This window comes from Oncorhynchus tshawytscha, linkage group LG26, assembly GCF_018296145.1.
Source record: "Oncorhynchus tshawytscha isolate Ot180627B linkage group LG26, Otsh_v2.0, whole genome shotgun sequence".
Lineage (NCBI taxonomy): Eukaryota > Metazoa > Chordata > Actinopteri > Salmoniformes > Salmonidae > Oncorhynchus > Oncorhynchus tshawytscha.
The window spans coordinates 21,555,091-21,571,800 of record NC_056454.1 but is presented as its reverse complement, the minus strand read 5'-3'; the positions used below and the strand labels follow the sequence as shown (position 1 = coordinate 21,571,800).

Sequence of the window (16,710 nt, the reverse complement as noted above, 5' to 3'; positions counted from 1 at the left end):
TTGTATTAGTATAAAATAATATCATATCCCAATTTTTTGAGCATACAATATAGCTCACTATTTGTATAATTTATTTATACAAATACTGAGTTATACGCTGAGTGTACAAAACATTAGGAACACCTGCTCTTTCCATGACATAGACTGACCAGGTGAATCCAGGTGAAAGCTATGATCCCTTATTGACGTCACTTATTAAATCCACTTCAATCAGTGTAGATAAAGGGGAGGAGACAGGTTAAAGAAAGATCTTCAAGCCTTGAGACATGGATTGTGTATGTGTGACATTCAGAGGGTAAATGGGCAAGACAAAACCTTTAAGAGCATTTGAACGGGGTATGGTAGTACTGTAGGTGCCAGGCGCACTGGTTTGAGTGTGTCAAGTGTCGCAACACTGCTGGGTTTTTCACGCCCAACAGTTTACCGTGTTTGTCAAGAATAGTCCACCACCCAAAGGACATCCAGCCAACTTGACACAACTGTGGGAAGCACTGGAGTCAACATTGGACAGCATCCCTATGGAACGCTTTCGACATCTTGTAAAGTTCATGCCCGACGAATTGAGGCTGTTCTGAGGGCTATAAAAAGTATTTTTTGCTAATCTTTATCAATGGTGCCAATAATTATGGACCTGACTGTACTTGCCTTTATGTAGTCTTACATTTATACTTTAAAGTTGACTTTCCATTCCAGTCTCAGTTGGTGCTCCTCTATAATTCTTGATTCCTAACAACACATTGAAATATTCAACAGCTCGGAGACAGGGATGAAAACCAAGAAAACTTCCCCTTTCATGAACTGATGGGAGAGTTGAGTGTGATCCAGAAAACTCCAAACTCCAGAGCCTGGGGGGACAGCGAATGTGTGTGAAGTGCTAGGAATCTTTCGATATTCCAAAAGGAAAGCATTTGACAACAGTGAGTGAAAGGTAGAAGTGATGGATAATCTGTGCACAGTGGCGACTGATTTCTATTCAAATCAAAGGGCTTTATTGGCATGGGAAACATGTTAACATTAAAAAGCAAGTGGAATAAATAATAAACAAGTAATAAATAATCCGAAAATAACAGTAATCATTACTCACATTTTTTTTTTTGATATTTCAAATGTTATTTTACGGCTATGTAAGGTGTTGTAACAATGTGAAAATTGTTGTAGTACAAAAGGGAAAATAAATAGACAGATAAATATAGTTTATATTCACAATGGTGTTTGTGCTTCACTGGTTGCCCATTTCTTGAAGCAACAGGTCACAAATATTGCTGCTGTGATGGCACACTGTGGTATTTCACCCAGTAGATATGGGAGTTGATCAAAATGTGATTTGTTTTAGATTTCTTTATGGATCTGTGTAATCTGAGGGAAATATGTGTCTCTAATATGGTCATACATTTCGAAGGAGGTTAGGAAGTGTAGCTCAGTTTCCACCTCATTTTGTGGGCAATGTGCACATATCCTGTCTTCTCTTGAGAGCCAGGTCTGCACATAGTCAAAGCTTTCCTTAATATTGGGTCAGTCACAGTGGTCAGGTATTCTGCCACTGTGTACTCTCTGTTTAGGGCCAAGTCACATTCCAGTTTGCTTTGTTTTTGGTTAATTCTTTCCAATGTGTCAAGTAATGATCTTTTTGTTTTCTCATGATTTGGTTGGGTCTAATTGCGTTGCTGTCAGGGGCTCTGTAGGGTCTGTTTGTGTTTGTGCACAGAGCCCCAGGACCAGCTTCCCGAGTCGATTATTCTCTAGGTTCATCTCTCTGTAGGTGATTGCTTTGTTATGGAAGGTTTGGGAATCACTTCCTTTTAAGTGTTTGAAGAATTTAACAGCTCTTTTCTGAATAATTAGTGGGTATTGTCCTAATTTTGCTCTGCGTGCATTATTTGGTGTTTGGTATTATTCTGTTATTTCTGTACTGTTTTAGTGTTTCACCATAGTGAAGGCTCAGGTTTTCTTGGTTGGATGGGTTTCTCAATTCTCTTTCCTAGGTTTTTGCTTTCTTCATCAAACCAAGTTGTCTAAAATGGATTTAATTTGTTGTTGCAAATTGTTTTTTGGAAGGTTTCTACACCACCCTGCTTCCATCTACAGCATTTTTTAATAGTGGGCAGCTATTTCGGCTTTGCATGATTCAGTATTGCACTGTTCAGTAGACTGAGATTTTGCTGGGATCTGATAGGGGTGTCAGTGTGCTGACTGAGAATGCTCTGAGAGACTCTGGGTTGAGGTCATTGATAAAGTAATCTACAGTGTTACTGCCAAGGGATGAGCTGTAGGTGTACCTACCGTAGTAGTCCCCTCGAAGCCTACCATTGACTATGTACAGACACAGTGTGCGACTGTCTGCAAAAAGTGCTAACATATGTAGTGGGGAGAGGCTGAGTTAGGGGGAAAGCAAATCAACACTTCATCTTTTGTGTCAAAGAACTACTGGTGCTTGTCTAATTCTCATTATTTTGCCCAGCAATAGTTTACAGACAAAGATAGCACACACGACGCACAACTGCATGCATGCACGAACGCTCACACACACTTTTCGCCCAAATCAGCCTCTCCCCACAGCATATGTTAGTATTTTTTTGTGGGATCTCCACTGAATAAGATAAATCTGCCTTCAGTTTTGGAATAACCTAAAGAACTCCCTGCGTCTTGATTCCATTGTGCCGCTGGGCTGTACAAATGTATTGTGATGGGGGGGGGGGTGTTCATGTTGAATTTGGCATCCTTGAAAATGAGACCCTGGTCTCAATGGGCTCCCACGATGAAATAAAAGTCAAATAAAATAAATAACACACACATCCCAGTTTGCATGGTCCTAGCCAGGGAGAACACCTGCTACACACAGCATGAAAAGCAGGCCAAGCACCCAGAATCCTTTGCTTCATTGCTCCTTCCTCCCTCTTGGCATTAGCCCTGTTTCAAAAATAGGATGGTTCCTGGAGGTAATAACAGATCATCTGACCCGGATAGATGAAAGAAAGTGGACACTGCTTTCACTTCTTGTTAACCATCAGATCAGTGAGTACTTCAAGGAAGGAAGGTGTCTTTTTTAAGTATCGGAAGAATGAAATCCCTACCAGAAATACAACACTTATGTCTATACTGAGTTGAGCTTGCCAGTTCCTTATTCTACACTTACATGGTATCTATAAGGAGCTCTGTTTTTATGTATAAATATGTGTATTAATGACCGTTCTCTCACCTCTAATCAAGTGTGCATATTTGCATCCAATATGAATTTTGTCACAGAGATGCTTACTGCTGCAGCAGCTACACCTAGACAACTGAATGAAAACAGGAAACAGGAAACTCACTCTGTCGCCTTGCCTAAGTGTCAAAAACAAACGTACAACCATGTCCTCCTGGTCACAGACCAGGGGGGGGGGAACTGTGACACACTCTCTCTCTCTCTCCCCCTTTGTTGTTTTCAGGGCAGAAGAGCCCTCACAAGGCCTTCATTTAATTTGCTCATTGCATAACCCTGTACAATCACATCAGTTTAAAAACAACTCTGTTTCCTTCTCTCTGCTCTCTCTCGATCCCTTTCTTACAAAATGATCTCCCACACTCTCACCTCTCTTCTCTGCAGTATTGTTAACAGCTGATCAATGCGGTTCTGTTACACAACACACACACCACTTCTGATTTCAGCAAGACAGAAGAGGCAGAACGGAGTGGTGGAGGAATAGGAACCATAAACTGACAAGTAGAAGATTTTTACAGACAGGGGGAAGGCATTTTGATGACAACACTGAGTGACAACTGTCACTTGAGTCAGAATCACGGAGCACAGCCACGGAGGTGCTGTCTTGCTTAGCCATGAGGTTTTAAAGTATGGTGACACAAGCAATATGACTAACCTGGTCTACTTCTTATTGATATGCAGAGACACAGCAACACATCAAGGATGTGATATATTTTAGGTAGAGGGTAAATTCCAAAATCCACTGCTCAACAACTTTATTTTTATTTTTATTTAACTAGGCAAGTCAGTTAAGAGCAAATTCTTATTTACAGGAACAGTGGGTTATCTGCCTTGTTCAAAGACAGAATGACAGATTTTTACTTTGTCAGCTCGGGGATTCAATCTTGCAACCTTTCGGTTACTAGTCCAATGCTCTAACCATTAGGCCACCTGCCACCCCAACTTAACAGCTTTTCTTTTTCTAGAATAGAGGCAGCAGATGATAAAATAATGAAAAGATAATATAACATAATAAAAGAAGTGAACATGAAAAAGATGAGATGAGAGACAGAGAGTGAAGATAAAAAGAGAAAGGAAAGAGTAGAAAAGAGAAAGTAGTGAGAAGTACTTCTGAGAACTAATCTAACCTGAAAGGATTTTGAGCTCGCCTTGAGAGCAAACGTTTTCCGTTCCTGTGGCATGTCTGACATGCTTGACATTTCCTCTTACAGAAACTCCCGCACGCACACACACACACACGCACACACACACACACACACACACACACAGGTGAGCACACACACACACACACACACACACACACACACACACACACACACACACACACACACACACACACACACACACACACACACACACACACACACACACACACACACACACACACACACACACACACACACACACACACACACACGTTCCTTCCCATCTGTCTTCCGGATCTGTTTATTGTCGGGTAAATAATTTTTCAGTACTGGGACAAAAGGGCACAGGAACTCAAGCTGAGCCTTTGTGTGTAAGGGTAGGTGGATGGGTATGTGTGTGTGTGCACATGCAGCTATTTGTTTGTGACTGTGTATGATACTTGAATAGAGACCCTCATGTGTGTGCCTGTGCATCCATCCAGAGGGCTTCTGTGTATGCAAGTCTATTTAGCATACACACACACATTCCTATTCATGAAAACATAGGCAGTCACAGAGAAGCGCACATTCACCATCATACAGACATAAAGACTACTACCCTCCCAGAAAGGCTGCTCGTTTACCCATTCAATCACTGCCAGGGTAATCTGGCAACTCCGTAAGAAACCAGACAGTGGGCAATTAGCACCACTAGAAGTCTGGTAATGGGCACTGGTATCATTAGGCTATATGAGTCATTGTCAGTGGGAACAGGCTTTAACACATTGTAATCCTCATAGCCTGGGCCCCTGGGGCTCTGGGAGAAGGACTGTGTGATGCCCCGTCTTTCTGGATCTGAGGCACAGCCATGGGGAGCCAATCAGACATCAGACATCCATCACAAATCATGATGATGGTGATGACTTGTAGTTCATTATCAGTGGATGTGGCCCAGCAGGATGGATCAAACCCCACAACACTGGTGTTGCATCAAGCACCCTGCTCCAGGAGACGGAAACATCAGAACCGTGGATATCTGACCCAACGCATCACTGGGGGCACACTGCATTCCTTCCAGGACATCTACAGCACCAGGTGTCACAGGACCACCAAGAAGATCATCAAGGAACTCAGCCACCCGAGGCACGGCTTGTTCACCCCGCTACCATCTAGAAAGTGGAGACATCACAGGTGCTTTAAAGCTGGAACTGAGAGACTGATAGAAGCTGTTTATCTCCAGGCCATCAGACTGTTAAACAGTCATTACTAGCCAGCCTCCACCCAGTACCCTGCCCTGAACCTTAGACACTGTCACTAGCCTGCCGGTACTCTACCCTGCACCTTAGAGACTGCTGCCATATGTACATAGAGTCATTGAGCATTAGTCACTGTAGACCCCTTTCCTGCAGTCAAATGACCTAGTGGCCTAATGGGTGGAATGTTATTAATATTTTTCATAATTTCATAATTAATTAATAAACATTATTTGAAAAAAATCGCTGAAAATCCGGTGTTTCTATGTCAAACGATTTTGTTATATTTCAGTCTCCTATGACGTATATAAAGTGTAAATATTGGGATGCAAACTCAAAATGTAATACATTTCAACGTAAATTTGATCGGACATGGTACAGGTGTCTTGTTTTTTTAAAGCCCATAACCATGCGTGTGAGGTGTATACTTTTGTTTCAAAGTAGATTTGTTTAAGACGACCAAGAAACACCTTGTGTGACCCTGATTTAGCCCACTGTAGTAAAAGGTTAATAATGTTTACATAATGTTTTACCCACTTTATATGTACAGTATATACTGTATTCTAGTCATGACTCATCCTATATAACAAACTATAGTTTTGGCAAGTCAGTTAGGACATCTACTTTGTGCATGACACAAGTAATTTTTCTAACAATTGTTTACAGACAGATTATTTCACTTATCATTCACTGTATCACAATTCCAGTGGGTTAGAAATGTACATACACTAAGTTGACTGTGCCTTTAAACAGCTTGGAAAATTCCAGAAAATTATGTTGTGGCTTTAGAAGCTTCTGATAGGCTAATTGACATAATTTGAGTCAATTGGAGGTTTACCTGTGGATGTATTTCAAGGCCTACCTTCAAACTCAGTGCCTCTTTGCTTGACATCATGGGAAAATCAAAAGAAATCAGCCAAGACCTCAGAAAAAAAAGTTGTAGACCTCCACAAGTCTGGTTCAAAAGCCTGAAGGTACAATGTTGGGAGCAATTTCCAAATGCCTGAAGGTACCATGTTCATCTGGACAAACAATAGTATGCAAGTATAAACACCATGGGACCATGCAGCCGTCATACTGCTCAGGAAGGAGACGCGTTCTGTCTCCTAGAGTGTAGCTCCCTCCAGTAACCATGAGCACAACCGTTCCTTGATTTTAACTGGCGGTTTTATTCTGTAGTTTTAGTCAGAATGATCACCTTCCGTGAGAACTATAAAGTAAATGAAAATACAGTTAAGCACACTCTTACAACCTTCTTGTCTTACGAGTGACTTATTAGCTTGGTATAACTCTGAAGTGCTTACATACATAAACAGTTTAGCCGGAGCTGTAACAGTGCCAGATTAAACACATGAATAAAGGAAAAATACCTCATTGGCTGCTTATTACAGAAGGGAGGAAATCAAACCTCACACTTATTATTCCTGACATGAATTCACACTTCATCCTTAATTATTATAGCGTTACCATCCTAAGATACACACTTCATCCTTAATTATTATAACGTTACCATCCTAACATACACACTTCATCTTTAATTATTATAACGTTACCATCCTAACATACACACTTCATCCTTAATTATTATAACGTTACCATCCTAACATACACACTTCATCTTTAATTAATATAACGTTACCATCCTAACATACACACTTCATCTTTAATTATTATAACGTTACCATCCTAACATACACACTTCATCTTTAATTATTATAACGTTACCATCCTAACATACACACTTCATCCTTAATTATTATAATGTTACCATCCTAACATACACACTTCATCCTTAATTATTATAACGTTACCATCCTAACATACACACTTCATCTTTAATTATTATAACGTTACCATCCTAACATACACACTTCATCCTTAATTATTATAACGTTACCATCCTAACATACACACTTCATCCTTAGTTATTATAACGTTACCATCCTAACATACACACCTCAACCTTTACGAACTACACCCGATGACATGAAAACTTAGCTAACACAGCGCGGGATTGTCTTCACTCCAAAGGTGTGTTGCTACGATAATGATCCCCGTTACAACAGTTATTAGCCACGTACTTCCGCTTGTCTTATCATTTCCCCCGCATAGCGAACACGTAAACAATTTTTTTTTAAACAACGACATAGACTTACAGGTTAATTGTCAGTTACATAGAGATGAACGTACTTTGGTGCGAAAAGTGCAAATCAATCCCAGAACAACAGCAAAGGACCTTGTGAAGATGCTGGAGGAAACAGGTACAAAAGTATCTATTTCCACAGTAAAATGAGTCCTATATCGACATAACCTGAAAGGCCACACAGCAAGGAAGAAGCTACGGCTCCAAAACCGCCATTAAAAAGCCAGACGACGGTTTGAAACTGCACATGGGGACAAAGATCGTACTTTTTGGAGAAATGTCCTCTGGTCTGATGAAACAAAGAACGGTTTGGCCATAATGACCATCAATATGTTTGGTGGGAAAAGGATGAGGCTTGCAAGCCGAAGAACACCATCCCAACCGTGAAGCATGGGGGTGGCAGCATCATGTTGTGGGGGTGCTTTGCTGCAGGAGCGACTGGTGCACTTCTCAAACTAGATGGCATCACGAGGGAGGGAAAATTATGTGGATATATTGAAGCAACATCTCAAGACATCAGTCAGGAAGTTAAATCTTGGTCGCAAATGGGTCTTCCAAATGGACAATGACCAAAAGCATACTTCCAAAGTTGTGGCAAAATGGCAACAAAGTCAAGGTATTGGAATGGCCATCACAAAGCCCTGACCTCAATCCCATAGAAAATTTGGGCAGAACTGAAAAAACGTGTGCAAGCAAGGAGGCCTACAAACCTGACTCAGATACACCAGCTCTGTCAGGAGGAATGGGCCAAAATTCACCCAACTTATTGTGGGAAGCTTGTGGAAGGCTACATGCAACATTTGACCCAAGTTAAACAATTTAAAGGCAACGCTACCAAATACTAATAGAGTGTATGCAAACCTCTGACCCACTGGGAATGTGATGAAAGAAATAAAAGCTGAAATCATTCTTTCTACTATTATTCTGACATTTCACATTCTTAAAATAAAGTGGTGATCCTAACTGACCTAAGACAGGATATTTTTACTAGGATTAAATGTCAGGAATGGTGAAAAAATGTATTTGGCTAAGGTGTATGTAAACGTCCGACTTCAACTATATATGGTTATATTCCAGATTCTGGACCGGATGCTAATTTCCTGCAATTCTATCCATTTTGCCATACGGTTTTGCACTGCGTATTTATATACTGGATTTTTGACATAGCCCACTCAAATGCATTGACTGTTGTACATATCATTCTTAGTATATCTTGTGTAAATGAATCTGGTGTTTATACATATAGATTGCATTTGAATTACTGCCACAGTGCTATTTGGTTGTTAATTGTATTAGACATTTCTTGATTCATTTTATTTTGTATTTTATTTTTGCGTACTGTTTGACATTTACTGCATTGTTAGGAGCTAGTAACATAAATCTGCTAAACTGTGTACGCGACCAATAAAGTTTGATTTGAACTTTGATTTTGATCTTCCAGAGATCCATCACAGATCAGACATCCACAGTCTGCGGGGTCCTGTCAAGAGAAGGGATAGCTTTATGGGCTTGAGGATGGGGGAATTTGGTAGATGAGTGGTTTTGGGAGTTTGAAGGGGAGGCTCCTCCTTCTTGGGCAGGGAGGATGAGAGAGGGGATTTTGCATTGTAATGAAAGGTGGTGTGGGGAAAGGTATCCTGTTTTTTGCAGAGAGAAAGTGGTAAGAGAAATTGGTCTTGCCTGTCATAAGGTGAGTGGGGTGGGGGTTGAGAGAGAGGTAAGTAGCTGGTCCTATGGGGTTTGGGGTACTTCAATTCTGTGATGGAGAGGCTGAAAGAAGGGGTCAGGGTTGAGAGGAGGCCAGCTCAAAGTCAGCTGCTCAGACAGCTCAGACACCCCTCTCCAGGGATGCATGGAAGGTGAGGACAGTGACCCAGTTAGGAGGACCTGGCTCTGGCTGTGTGGTACACCAGACATCCTGCAGAGACTGTCAGTACTGTCTGGACTGGAGCATCTCTCATCCTCATCTATTCCCCTTCCTTCTTCCTTCTTTCCTCTCCACCTCCACTTTTCCTCTCCCCCTTCCTCTCCCCTGCCTACCATTGTCCATCTCTTCTGTGGTTTTCTCTCTCTCTGTCTCACTCTATTCTCTGCTCCCCAGTCTATTTTTCTCTCATCTCATCCTCTCTCCCCTCTTTATTGCTCTATTTCCATATCCTCTTGTCTCGTCCTTTCACCTCTCTTCTGTTGCTCTCTCCTTCCATACAGGATCTATTGATCCAATCAGAATATGGGTTTAGCTGACCTTGCTCTGCACTGTTAGGAGCATAGAAATAAGAATGAAGGTCCAACCCTGGCAAATGACTGGTTAACTCATTGGTACACTCGCAATGGTTGCCTGGTATTGGGATGCAATCATTTCCATGGTGTTTTGGAATGTTCTATCAACTGATGATGGATTGCCATGGTAATGCAGAATGTTCATTCAAATGACGCTAACTGCTGTGGCTCATGGAATGGAATGTATTTTTTGTAATGTCAGTTGAGTTTACTCAACAAATCATTACACAGATTGAAGGGTACACTTCCTGATTTTACTTCCTGGCATGGGTACACTCAAAATGGCTTCATGCCACCACTGACTTGAATGGAGATGCCCTTTCTATTCATTCTTATTTCTAAGACTCTGGATCTGTCTGAAAGTACACACTATTACCTATTCAGTAGTACACTACCAGAGCCCTAAGTGTCTGACCGATGTGGTTGTAGTGAGCAGAATGGAAATATATCATTTGACATGTGGAATCTCTAGCTGGCACACATGTAGGAGCATAGATACAGAATCCTGACAGAACTGATATATTGTCTATGTGTTGGAGAATGTACTGTAGGTGGTGGTAACTCTAATCGCATCGCGCCGACAGAAACAAACATCTTTCTGGTAAGAAGAGGGGCGGGGGCGTATGCCTTATGACTAACGTGACATGGTGTGATGAAAGAAACATACAGGAACTCAAATCCTTCTGTTCACCTGATTTAGAATTCCTCACAATCAAATGTAGACCGCATTATCTACCAAGAGAATTCTCTTCGATTATAATCACAGCCGTATATATCCCCCCCCAAGCAGACACATCGATGGCTCTGAACAAACTTTATTTAACTCTCTGCAAACTGGAAACGATTTATCCGGAGGCTGCATTCATTGTAGCTGGGGATTTTAACAAGGCTAATCTGAAAACAAGACTCCCTAAATTTTATCAGCATATCGATTGCGCAACCAGGGATGGAAAGACCTTGGATCATTGTTACTCTAACTTCCGCGACGCATATAAGGCCCTGCCCCGCACCCCCTTTCGGAAAAGCTGACCACGACTCCATTTTGTTGATCCCTGCCTACAGACAGAAACTAAAACAAGAGGCTCCCACGCTGAGGTCTGTCCAACGCTGGTCCGACCAAGCTGACTCCACACTCCAAGACTGCTTCCATCACGTGGACTGGGACATGTTTCGTATTGCGTCAGATAACAATATTGACGAATACGCTGATTCGGTGTGCGAGTTCATTAGAACGTGCGTTGAAGATGTCGTTCCCATAGCAACGATTAAAACATTCCCTAACCAGAAACCGTGGATTGATGGCAGCATTCGTGTGAAACTGAAAGCGCGAACCACTGCTTTTAATCAGGGCAAGGTGTCTGGTAACATGACTGAATACAAACAGTGCAGCTATTCCCTCCGCAAGGCTATCAAACAAGCTAAGCGTCAGTACAGAGACAAAGTAGAATCTCAATTCAACGGCTCAGACACAAGAGGCATGTGGCAGGGTCTACAGTCAATCACGGACTACAGGAAGAAATCCAGCCCAGTCACGGACCAGGATGTCTTGCTCCCAGGCAGACTAAATAACTTTTTTGCCCGCTTTGAGGACAATACAGTGCCACTGACACGGCCTGCAATGAAAACATGCGGTCTCTCCTTCACTGCAGCCGAGGTGAGTAAGACATTTAAACGTGTTAACCCTCGCAAGGCTGCAGGCCCAGACGGCATCCCCAGCCGCGCCCTCAGAGCATGCGCAGACCAGCTAGCCGGTGTGTTTACGGACATATTCAATCAATCCCTATACCAGTCTGCTGTTCCCACATGCTTCAAGAGGGCCACCATTGTTCCTGTTCCCAAGAAAGCTAAGGTAACTGAGCTAAACGACTACCGCCCGTAGCACTCACATCCGTCATCATGAAGTGCTTTGAGAGACTAGTCAAGGACCATATCACCTCCACCCTACCTGACATCCTAGACCCACTCCAATTTGCTTACCGCGCAAATAGGTCCACAGACGATGCAATCTCAACCACACTGCACACTGCCCTAACCCATCTGGACAAGAGGAATACCTATGTGAGAATGCTGTTCATCGACTACAGCTCGGCATTCAACACCATAGTACCCTCCAAGCTCGTCATCAAGCTCGAGACCCTGGGTCTCGACCCCGCCCTGTGCAACTGGGTACTGGACTTGAGGGTAGGCAACAACATCTCCTCCCCGCTGATCCTCAACACTGGGGCCCCACAAGGGTGCGTTCTGAGCCCTCTCCTGTACTCCCTGTTCACCCACGACTGCGTGGCCACGCACGCCTCCAACTCAATCATCAAGTTTGCGGACGACACAACAGTGGTAGGCTTGATTACCAACAACGACGAGACGGCCTACAGGGAGGAGGTGAGGGCCCTCGGAGTGTGGTGTCAGGAAAATAACCTCACATTCAACGTCAACAAAACTAAGGAGATGATTGTGGACTTCAGGAAACAGCAGAGGGAACACCCCCCTATCCACATCGATGGAACAGTAGTGGAGAGGGTAGCAAGTTTTAAGTTCCTCGGCATACACATCACAGACAAACTGAATTGGTCCACTCACACAGACAGCATCGTGATGAAGGAGCAGCAGCGCCTCTTCAACCTCAGGAGGCTGAAGAAATTCGGCTTGTCACCAAAAGCACTCACAAACTTCTAGATGCACAATCGAGAGCATCCTGTCGGGCTGTATCACCGCCTGGTACGGCAACTGCTCCGCCCTCAACCGTAAGGCTCTCCAGAGGGTAGTGAGGTCTGCACAACGCATCACCGGGGGCAAACTACCTGCCCTCCAGGACACCTACACCACCCGATGTTACAGGAAGGCCATAAAGATCATCAAGGACATCAACCACCCGAGCCACTGCCTGTTCACCCCGCTATCATCCAGAAGGCGAGGTCAGTACAGGTGCATCAAAGCTGGGACCGAGAGACTGAAAAACAGCTTCTATCTCAAGGCCATCAGACTGTTAAACAGCCACCACTAACATTGAGTGGCTGCTGCCAACACACTGACAATGACACTGACTCAACTCCAGCCACTTTAATAATGGGAATTGATGGGAAATGATGTAAATATATAAACAATGCTACCTTATATAATGTTACTTCCCTACATTATTCATCTCATATGCATACGTATATACTGTACTCTATATCATCGACTGCATCCTTATGTAATACATGTATCACTAGCCACTTTAACTATGCCACTTTGTTTACATACTCATCTCATATGTATATACTGTACTCGATATCAGCTACTGTATCTTGCCTATGCTGCTCTGTACCATCACTCATTCATATATCCTTATGTACATATTCTTTATCCCCTTACACTGTGTATAAGACAGTAGTTTTGGAATTGTTAGTTAGATTACTTGTTGGTTATTACTGCATTGTCGGAACTAGAAGCACAAGCATTTCGCTACACTCGCATTAACATCTGCTAACCATGTGTATGTGACAAATAAAATTTGATTGGATTTGATTTGATTTGATCTGACTCTGATCTCCCAGGCCTAACCAATCAATCCCTCTCATTGATCAGGTAAAAGCTGAGGTTTAATATCAAACAACCCAGTACATCCTTTAGCCATAGAGGAGATAAATCTTTGTGTAAATCCCAATCTAAACAGATGACTCTCCTATCCTTTCCTTCATCTGCACTGTGAAGGTGTCTGCACTGTGAAGGTGTTCTTAAATCAGTGTTGATAAAGACAGAGATATTAAGAGAGGAGGTCACTTGAGACCATTGAGATACACCCCTGATGGCGGCTTTGAGACGCAGAGCACACTCAGGGGACTCAGTCTCAGAGGTAAACCAGACACATAATGAGGAAGGAACCCAGGACAAAGAAGCTCTTGTTACACCTGGACAACAAGGTTGTTCTTCCACACTGTCAGACAGCATGAGAAAGTGACCTTTATTAATATTAATGAGGAGGAGGAAGATGAAGAAGCAAGACCTTGATCTTCATAATTATGCTGTTCTGAGTCAGACTCTCTCTCGAACGTGCACACACACACACACACACACACACACACACACACACACACACACACACACACACACACACACACACACACACACACACACACACACACACACACACACACACACACACACACACACACACACACACACACACACTACTGGTCATGGAGCTTTTAATCATGTTGAAGCTATACATTCTTGCTTCATGGACTGCTTTACTGACACTTGAGGGTCTATGATAAAGACTTGAGAGAGATAGCCTTGCTATCAATGGTTTTAATCAGTCTGCGTTCATCACACACATGCACACACATAGCTGTCTTGTCATAATAAATAAACTGCTAATGATTAAACAGATCAAAGCTAATCCTCTCCAGAACATAATGATTTTGAACATCTCGTTCATGCAGTCACTTAGCCCACAGTTAAATACAACCACACGCAATACCACTCACTGCCTTTGCTGTAGACCTAAGTGATGCTGCTCTTTGTAAGACTGATCCGGGCGTCAACAAACCACCCGCAGTTTGTCTAGGACTGTACTATAGGCTGTATGATGCAGACATAAAGAAATTAGGCTACATACACCATTGGATAAGTATAGTACCTGAATCAATCATACTGTTATGTGTATTCTATTGCACTAGGCCTACACCAGTCTCAATGAGTGTTATTTCCTCTGATGCTCCGACAATAACAAATATTGTGTCATGGTGAAATCTGCTATTCTGAAGCTCATTCAAAGGTAACTCGTTGTTGGTAGTGCTTATTGAATGAGCAGTTCCGTTATTCAGAAATATGCAGCAACCGGATGGTCATGTCATGCAAACAGACCTTTTTTATTTGACATCACAGAATAGCGATTGTGGGCTGTCAATATATAGCCTAATACATTTCAGCGATAAACGCATACGTATTTAAATATACTTACTTTATGAGGCGGGTAACGGGTAACCATCCCTGTATTGAAACGGTAAGTGTGCAGTTTATCTGATAGCCTAGTGATGCTCATCTCGGTTCCTCCTTGAGTCGACCGAGTCTGCAGTGGTACAGGATTTGCCCTACCCCATGCTCCGAGTGACACATTTTTACGTAATAACCCTGCTGCGAGGCCCGCCCATCCATTCTAGTGGGGCTTTTGCGCGCTCCATCTGCAGTCTCGTGCTACATAAATTGTGGCGATGTTGAACTGAAATAGTAATTGTGATTCCACATTTGTGCCACATTTGCTTTAGGCCTGAATTATATTAAATATTGTGCTTATTCGTTTATATTGTATTGTTCTTCAGGCAATATAATGTTTGTGTCATCATCCCAAATCAACTGCATTATACTTAAAAACATGTCCAACTTCAACCAGTAAAATGGCTCTTTGGCTAGCTTTTCCTACAGCCTATATCAATGAGCGATAGCATTCCAGCTAACAACTGCTGCATCTAAAATAGTTATGTTGCAAAGATCACAACCAAATATAATCTTAGCGAATGTTCAAGCAAGAACCAACACACCATTGCAAGTAAACGAGAACCCCCAAAAGTTATTTTGTTTAGAAGTAATAAAAAGGTACATCTAGGCAGATGGGTGCAGATGGCGTTTGGCTTTCTTATGCCTTGATCACACTGATAGTTTTATTACGCAAAATGGCACACAGGACCATCTGGATGTGGGCAACAAAGGTTCAACATTCACCTGATGCTACCATTTCTGTCAAGTCGTCTACACATAAAGTTTGATGCATACGTTCGATAAATCCAAGGTATGCACCACACCGAACGCACTGCAACTGCCTCTGCAACGCAATGCTGCAAAGCAAACGCAGCGTTCCATTGGAAATACATGTAGTTCTGGTGTACCAAAACGCAAAAACAATATAGGTGTGATCGAGGCGTTACTACCACCAAGAGTCGTGCCAGTGTGTCTCCTAACTTCATGTATACAAGGCTTCCTCCAAAAAATTACCAATAATGTATGTTCATTTCTGTGTTTCATAAATTCCTTCAATTTGCAAGAGGCTGAATGTATCTAAAGTGAGAATCTATCTGATGCTGTTTGGTCAAATAGAGTATGACATTGTTGCCGCCCATAGCATTGAATGTAAGGAAAGCCAGAGAGCATTTGGCCTCCCTTAATATTTTTTAATTTTTTATAGCCAATCAGTGTTGAGCTCAACTGAGTGAGCACAACTGTGAATGGTCCTGGCACATCAAAAGGAAGTGTCAAGGGAAGCCAGTTTGGATTTGGCTTCACACCAATCACACATCAAAAGCTAAATGTAATTTGCAAAAAAAACTTGACTTGTTCCATCTCGTTGTGTTGTCCTCCGGTTGCTAGCTAGCCATGAATGGAGATAGAGATTTAGACTTGTGGTTTTACTTAATTATCCATATTGGTCAATGATTATAACGGTGATTCTGATCCAACTATAAATGTATACATTGTGCCCCTGGCCTGAGAGCATGGAAGCTCAGTGTAGCTAATTAGATGTAATAGGCTCGTGTTAACTAGCTGGCCTGGTGCATCGTTGCCCATGACAGGAAGTTATCTTAGCTAGCAAGCATTTTAGTAGGGTGAGTCAACATGTTTTTCTACTTATACACAACAACCACACACATCAGTACCATGGACAGCCACATCATATTTAGCTTACATTGATTGGACTAAATAGTTATGGGTATATTTTAGTTGTCACTGTTTTAGACT

At 42.3% G+C, this 16,710-nt stretch overlaps 1 protein-coding gene across 6 annotated transcripts in view; it reads right to left on the bottom strand.

The window, feature by feature from the left end:
* The window catches only part of LOC112225360 (inositol polyphosphate-4-phosphatase type I A-like), a 44,838-nt gene extending 29,758 nt beyond the window's left edge, over nucleotides 1-15,080 (bottom strand). For all 6 annotated transcript variants that reach the window (XM_042306541.1, XM_042306546.1, XM_042306543.1 and 3 more), the window contains exon 1: nucleotides 14,942-15,080. The gene's annotated coding sequence lies outside the window, so the exon portion shown is untranslated. The remainder of the gene's footprint in view (nucleotides 1-14,941) is intronic.
* Between the last annotated feature and the right edge of the window lie 1,630 nt (nucleotides 15,081-16,710).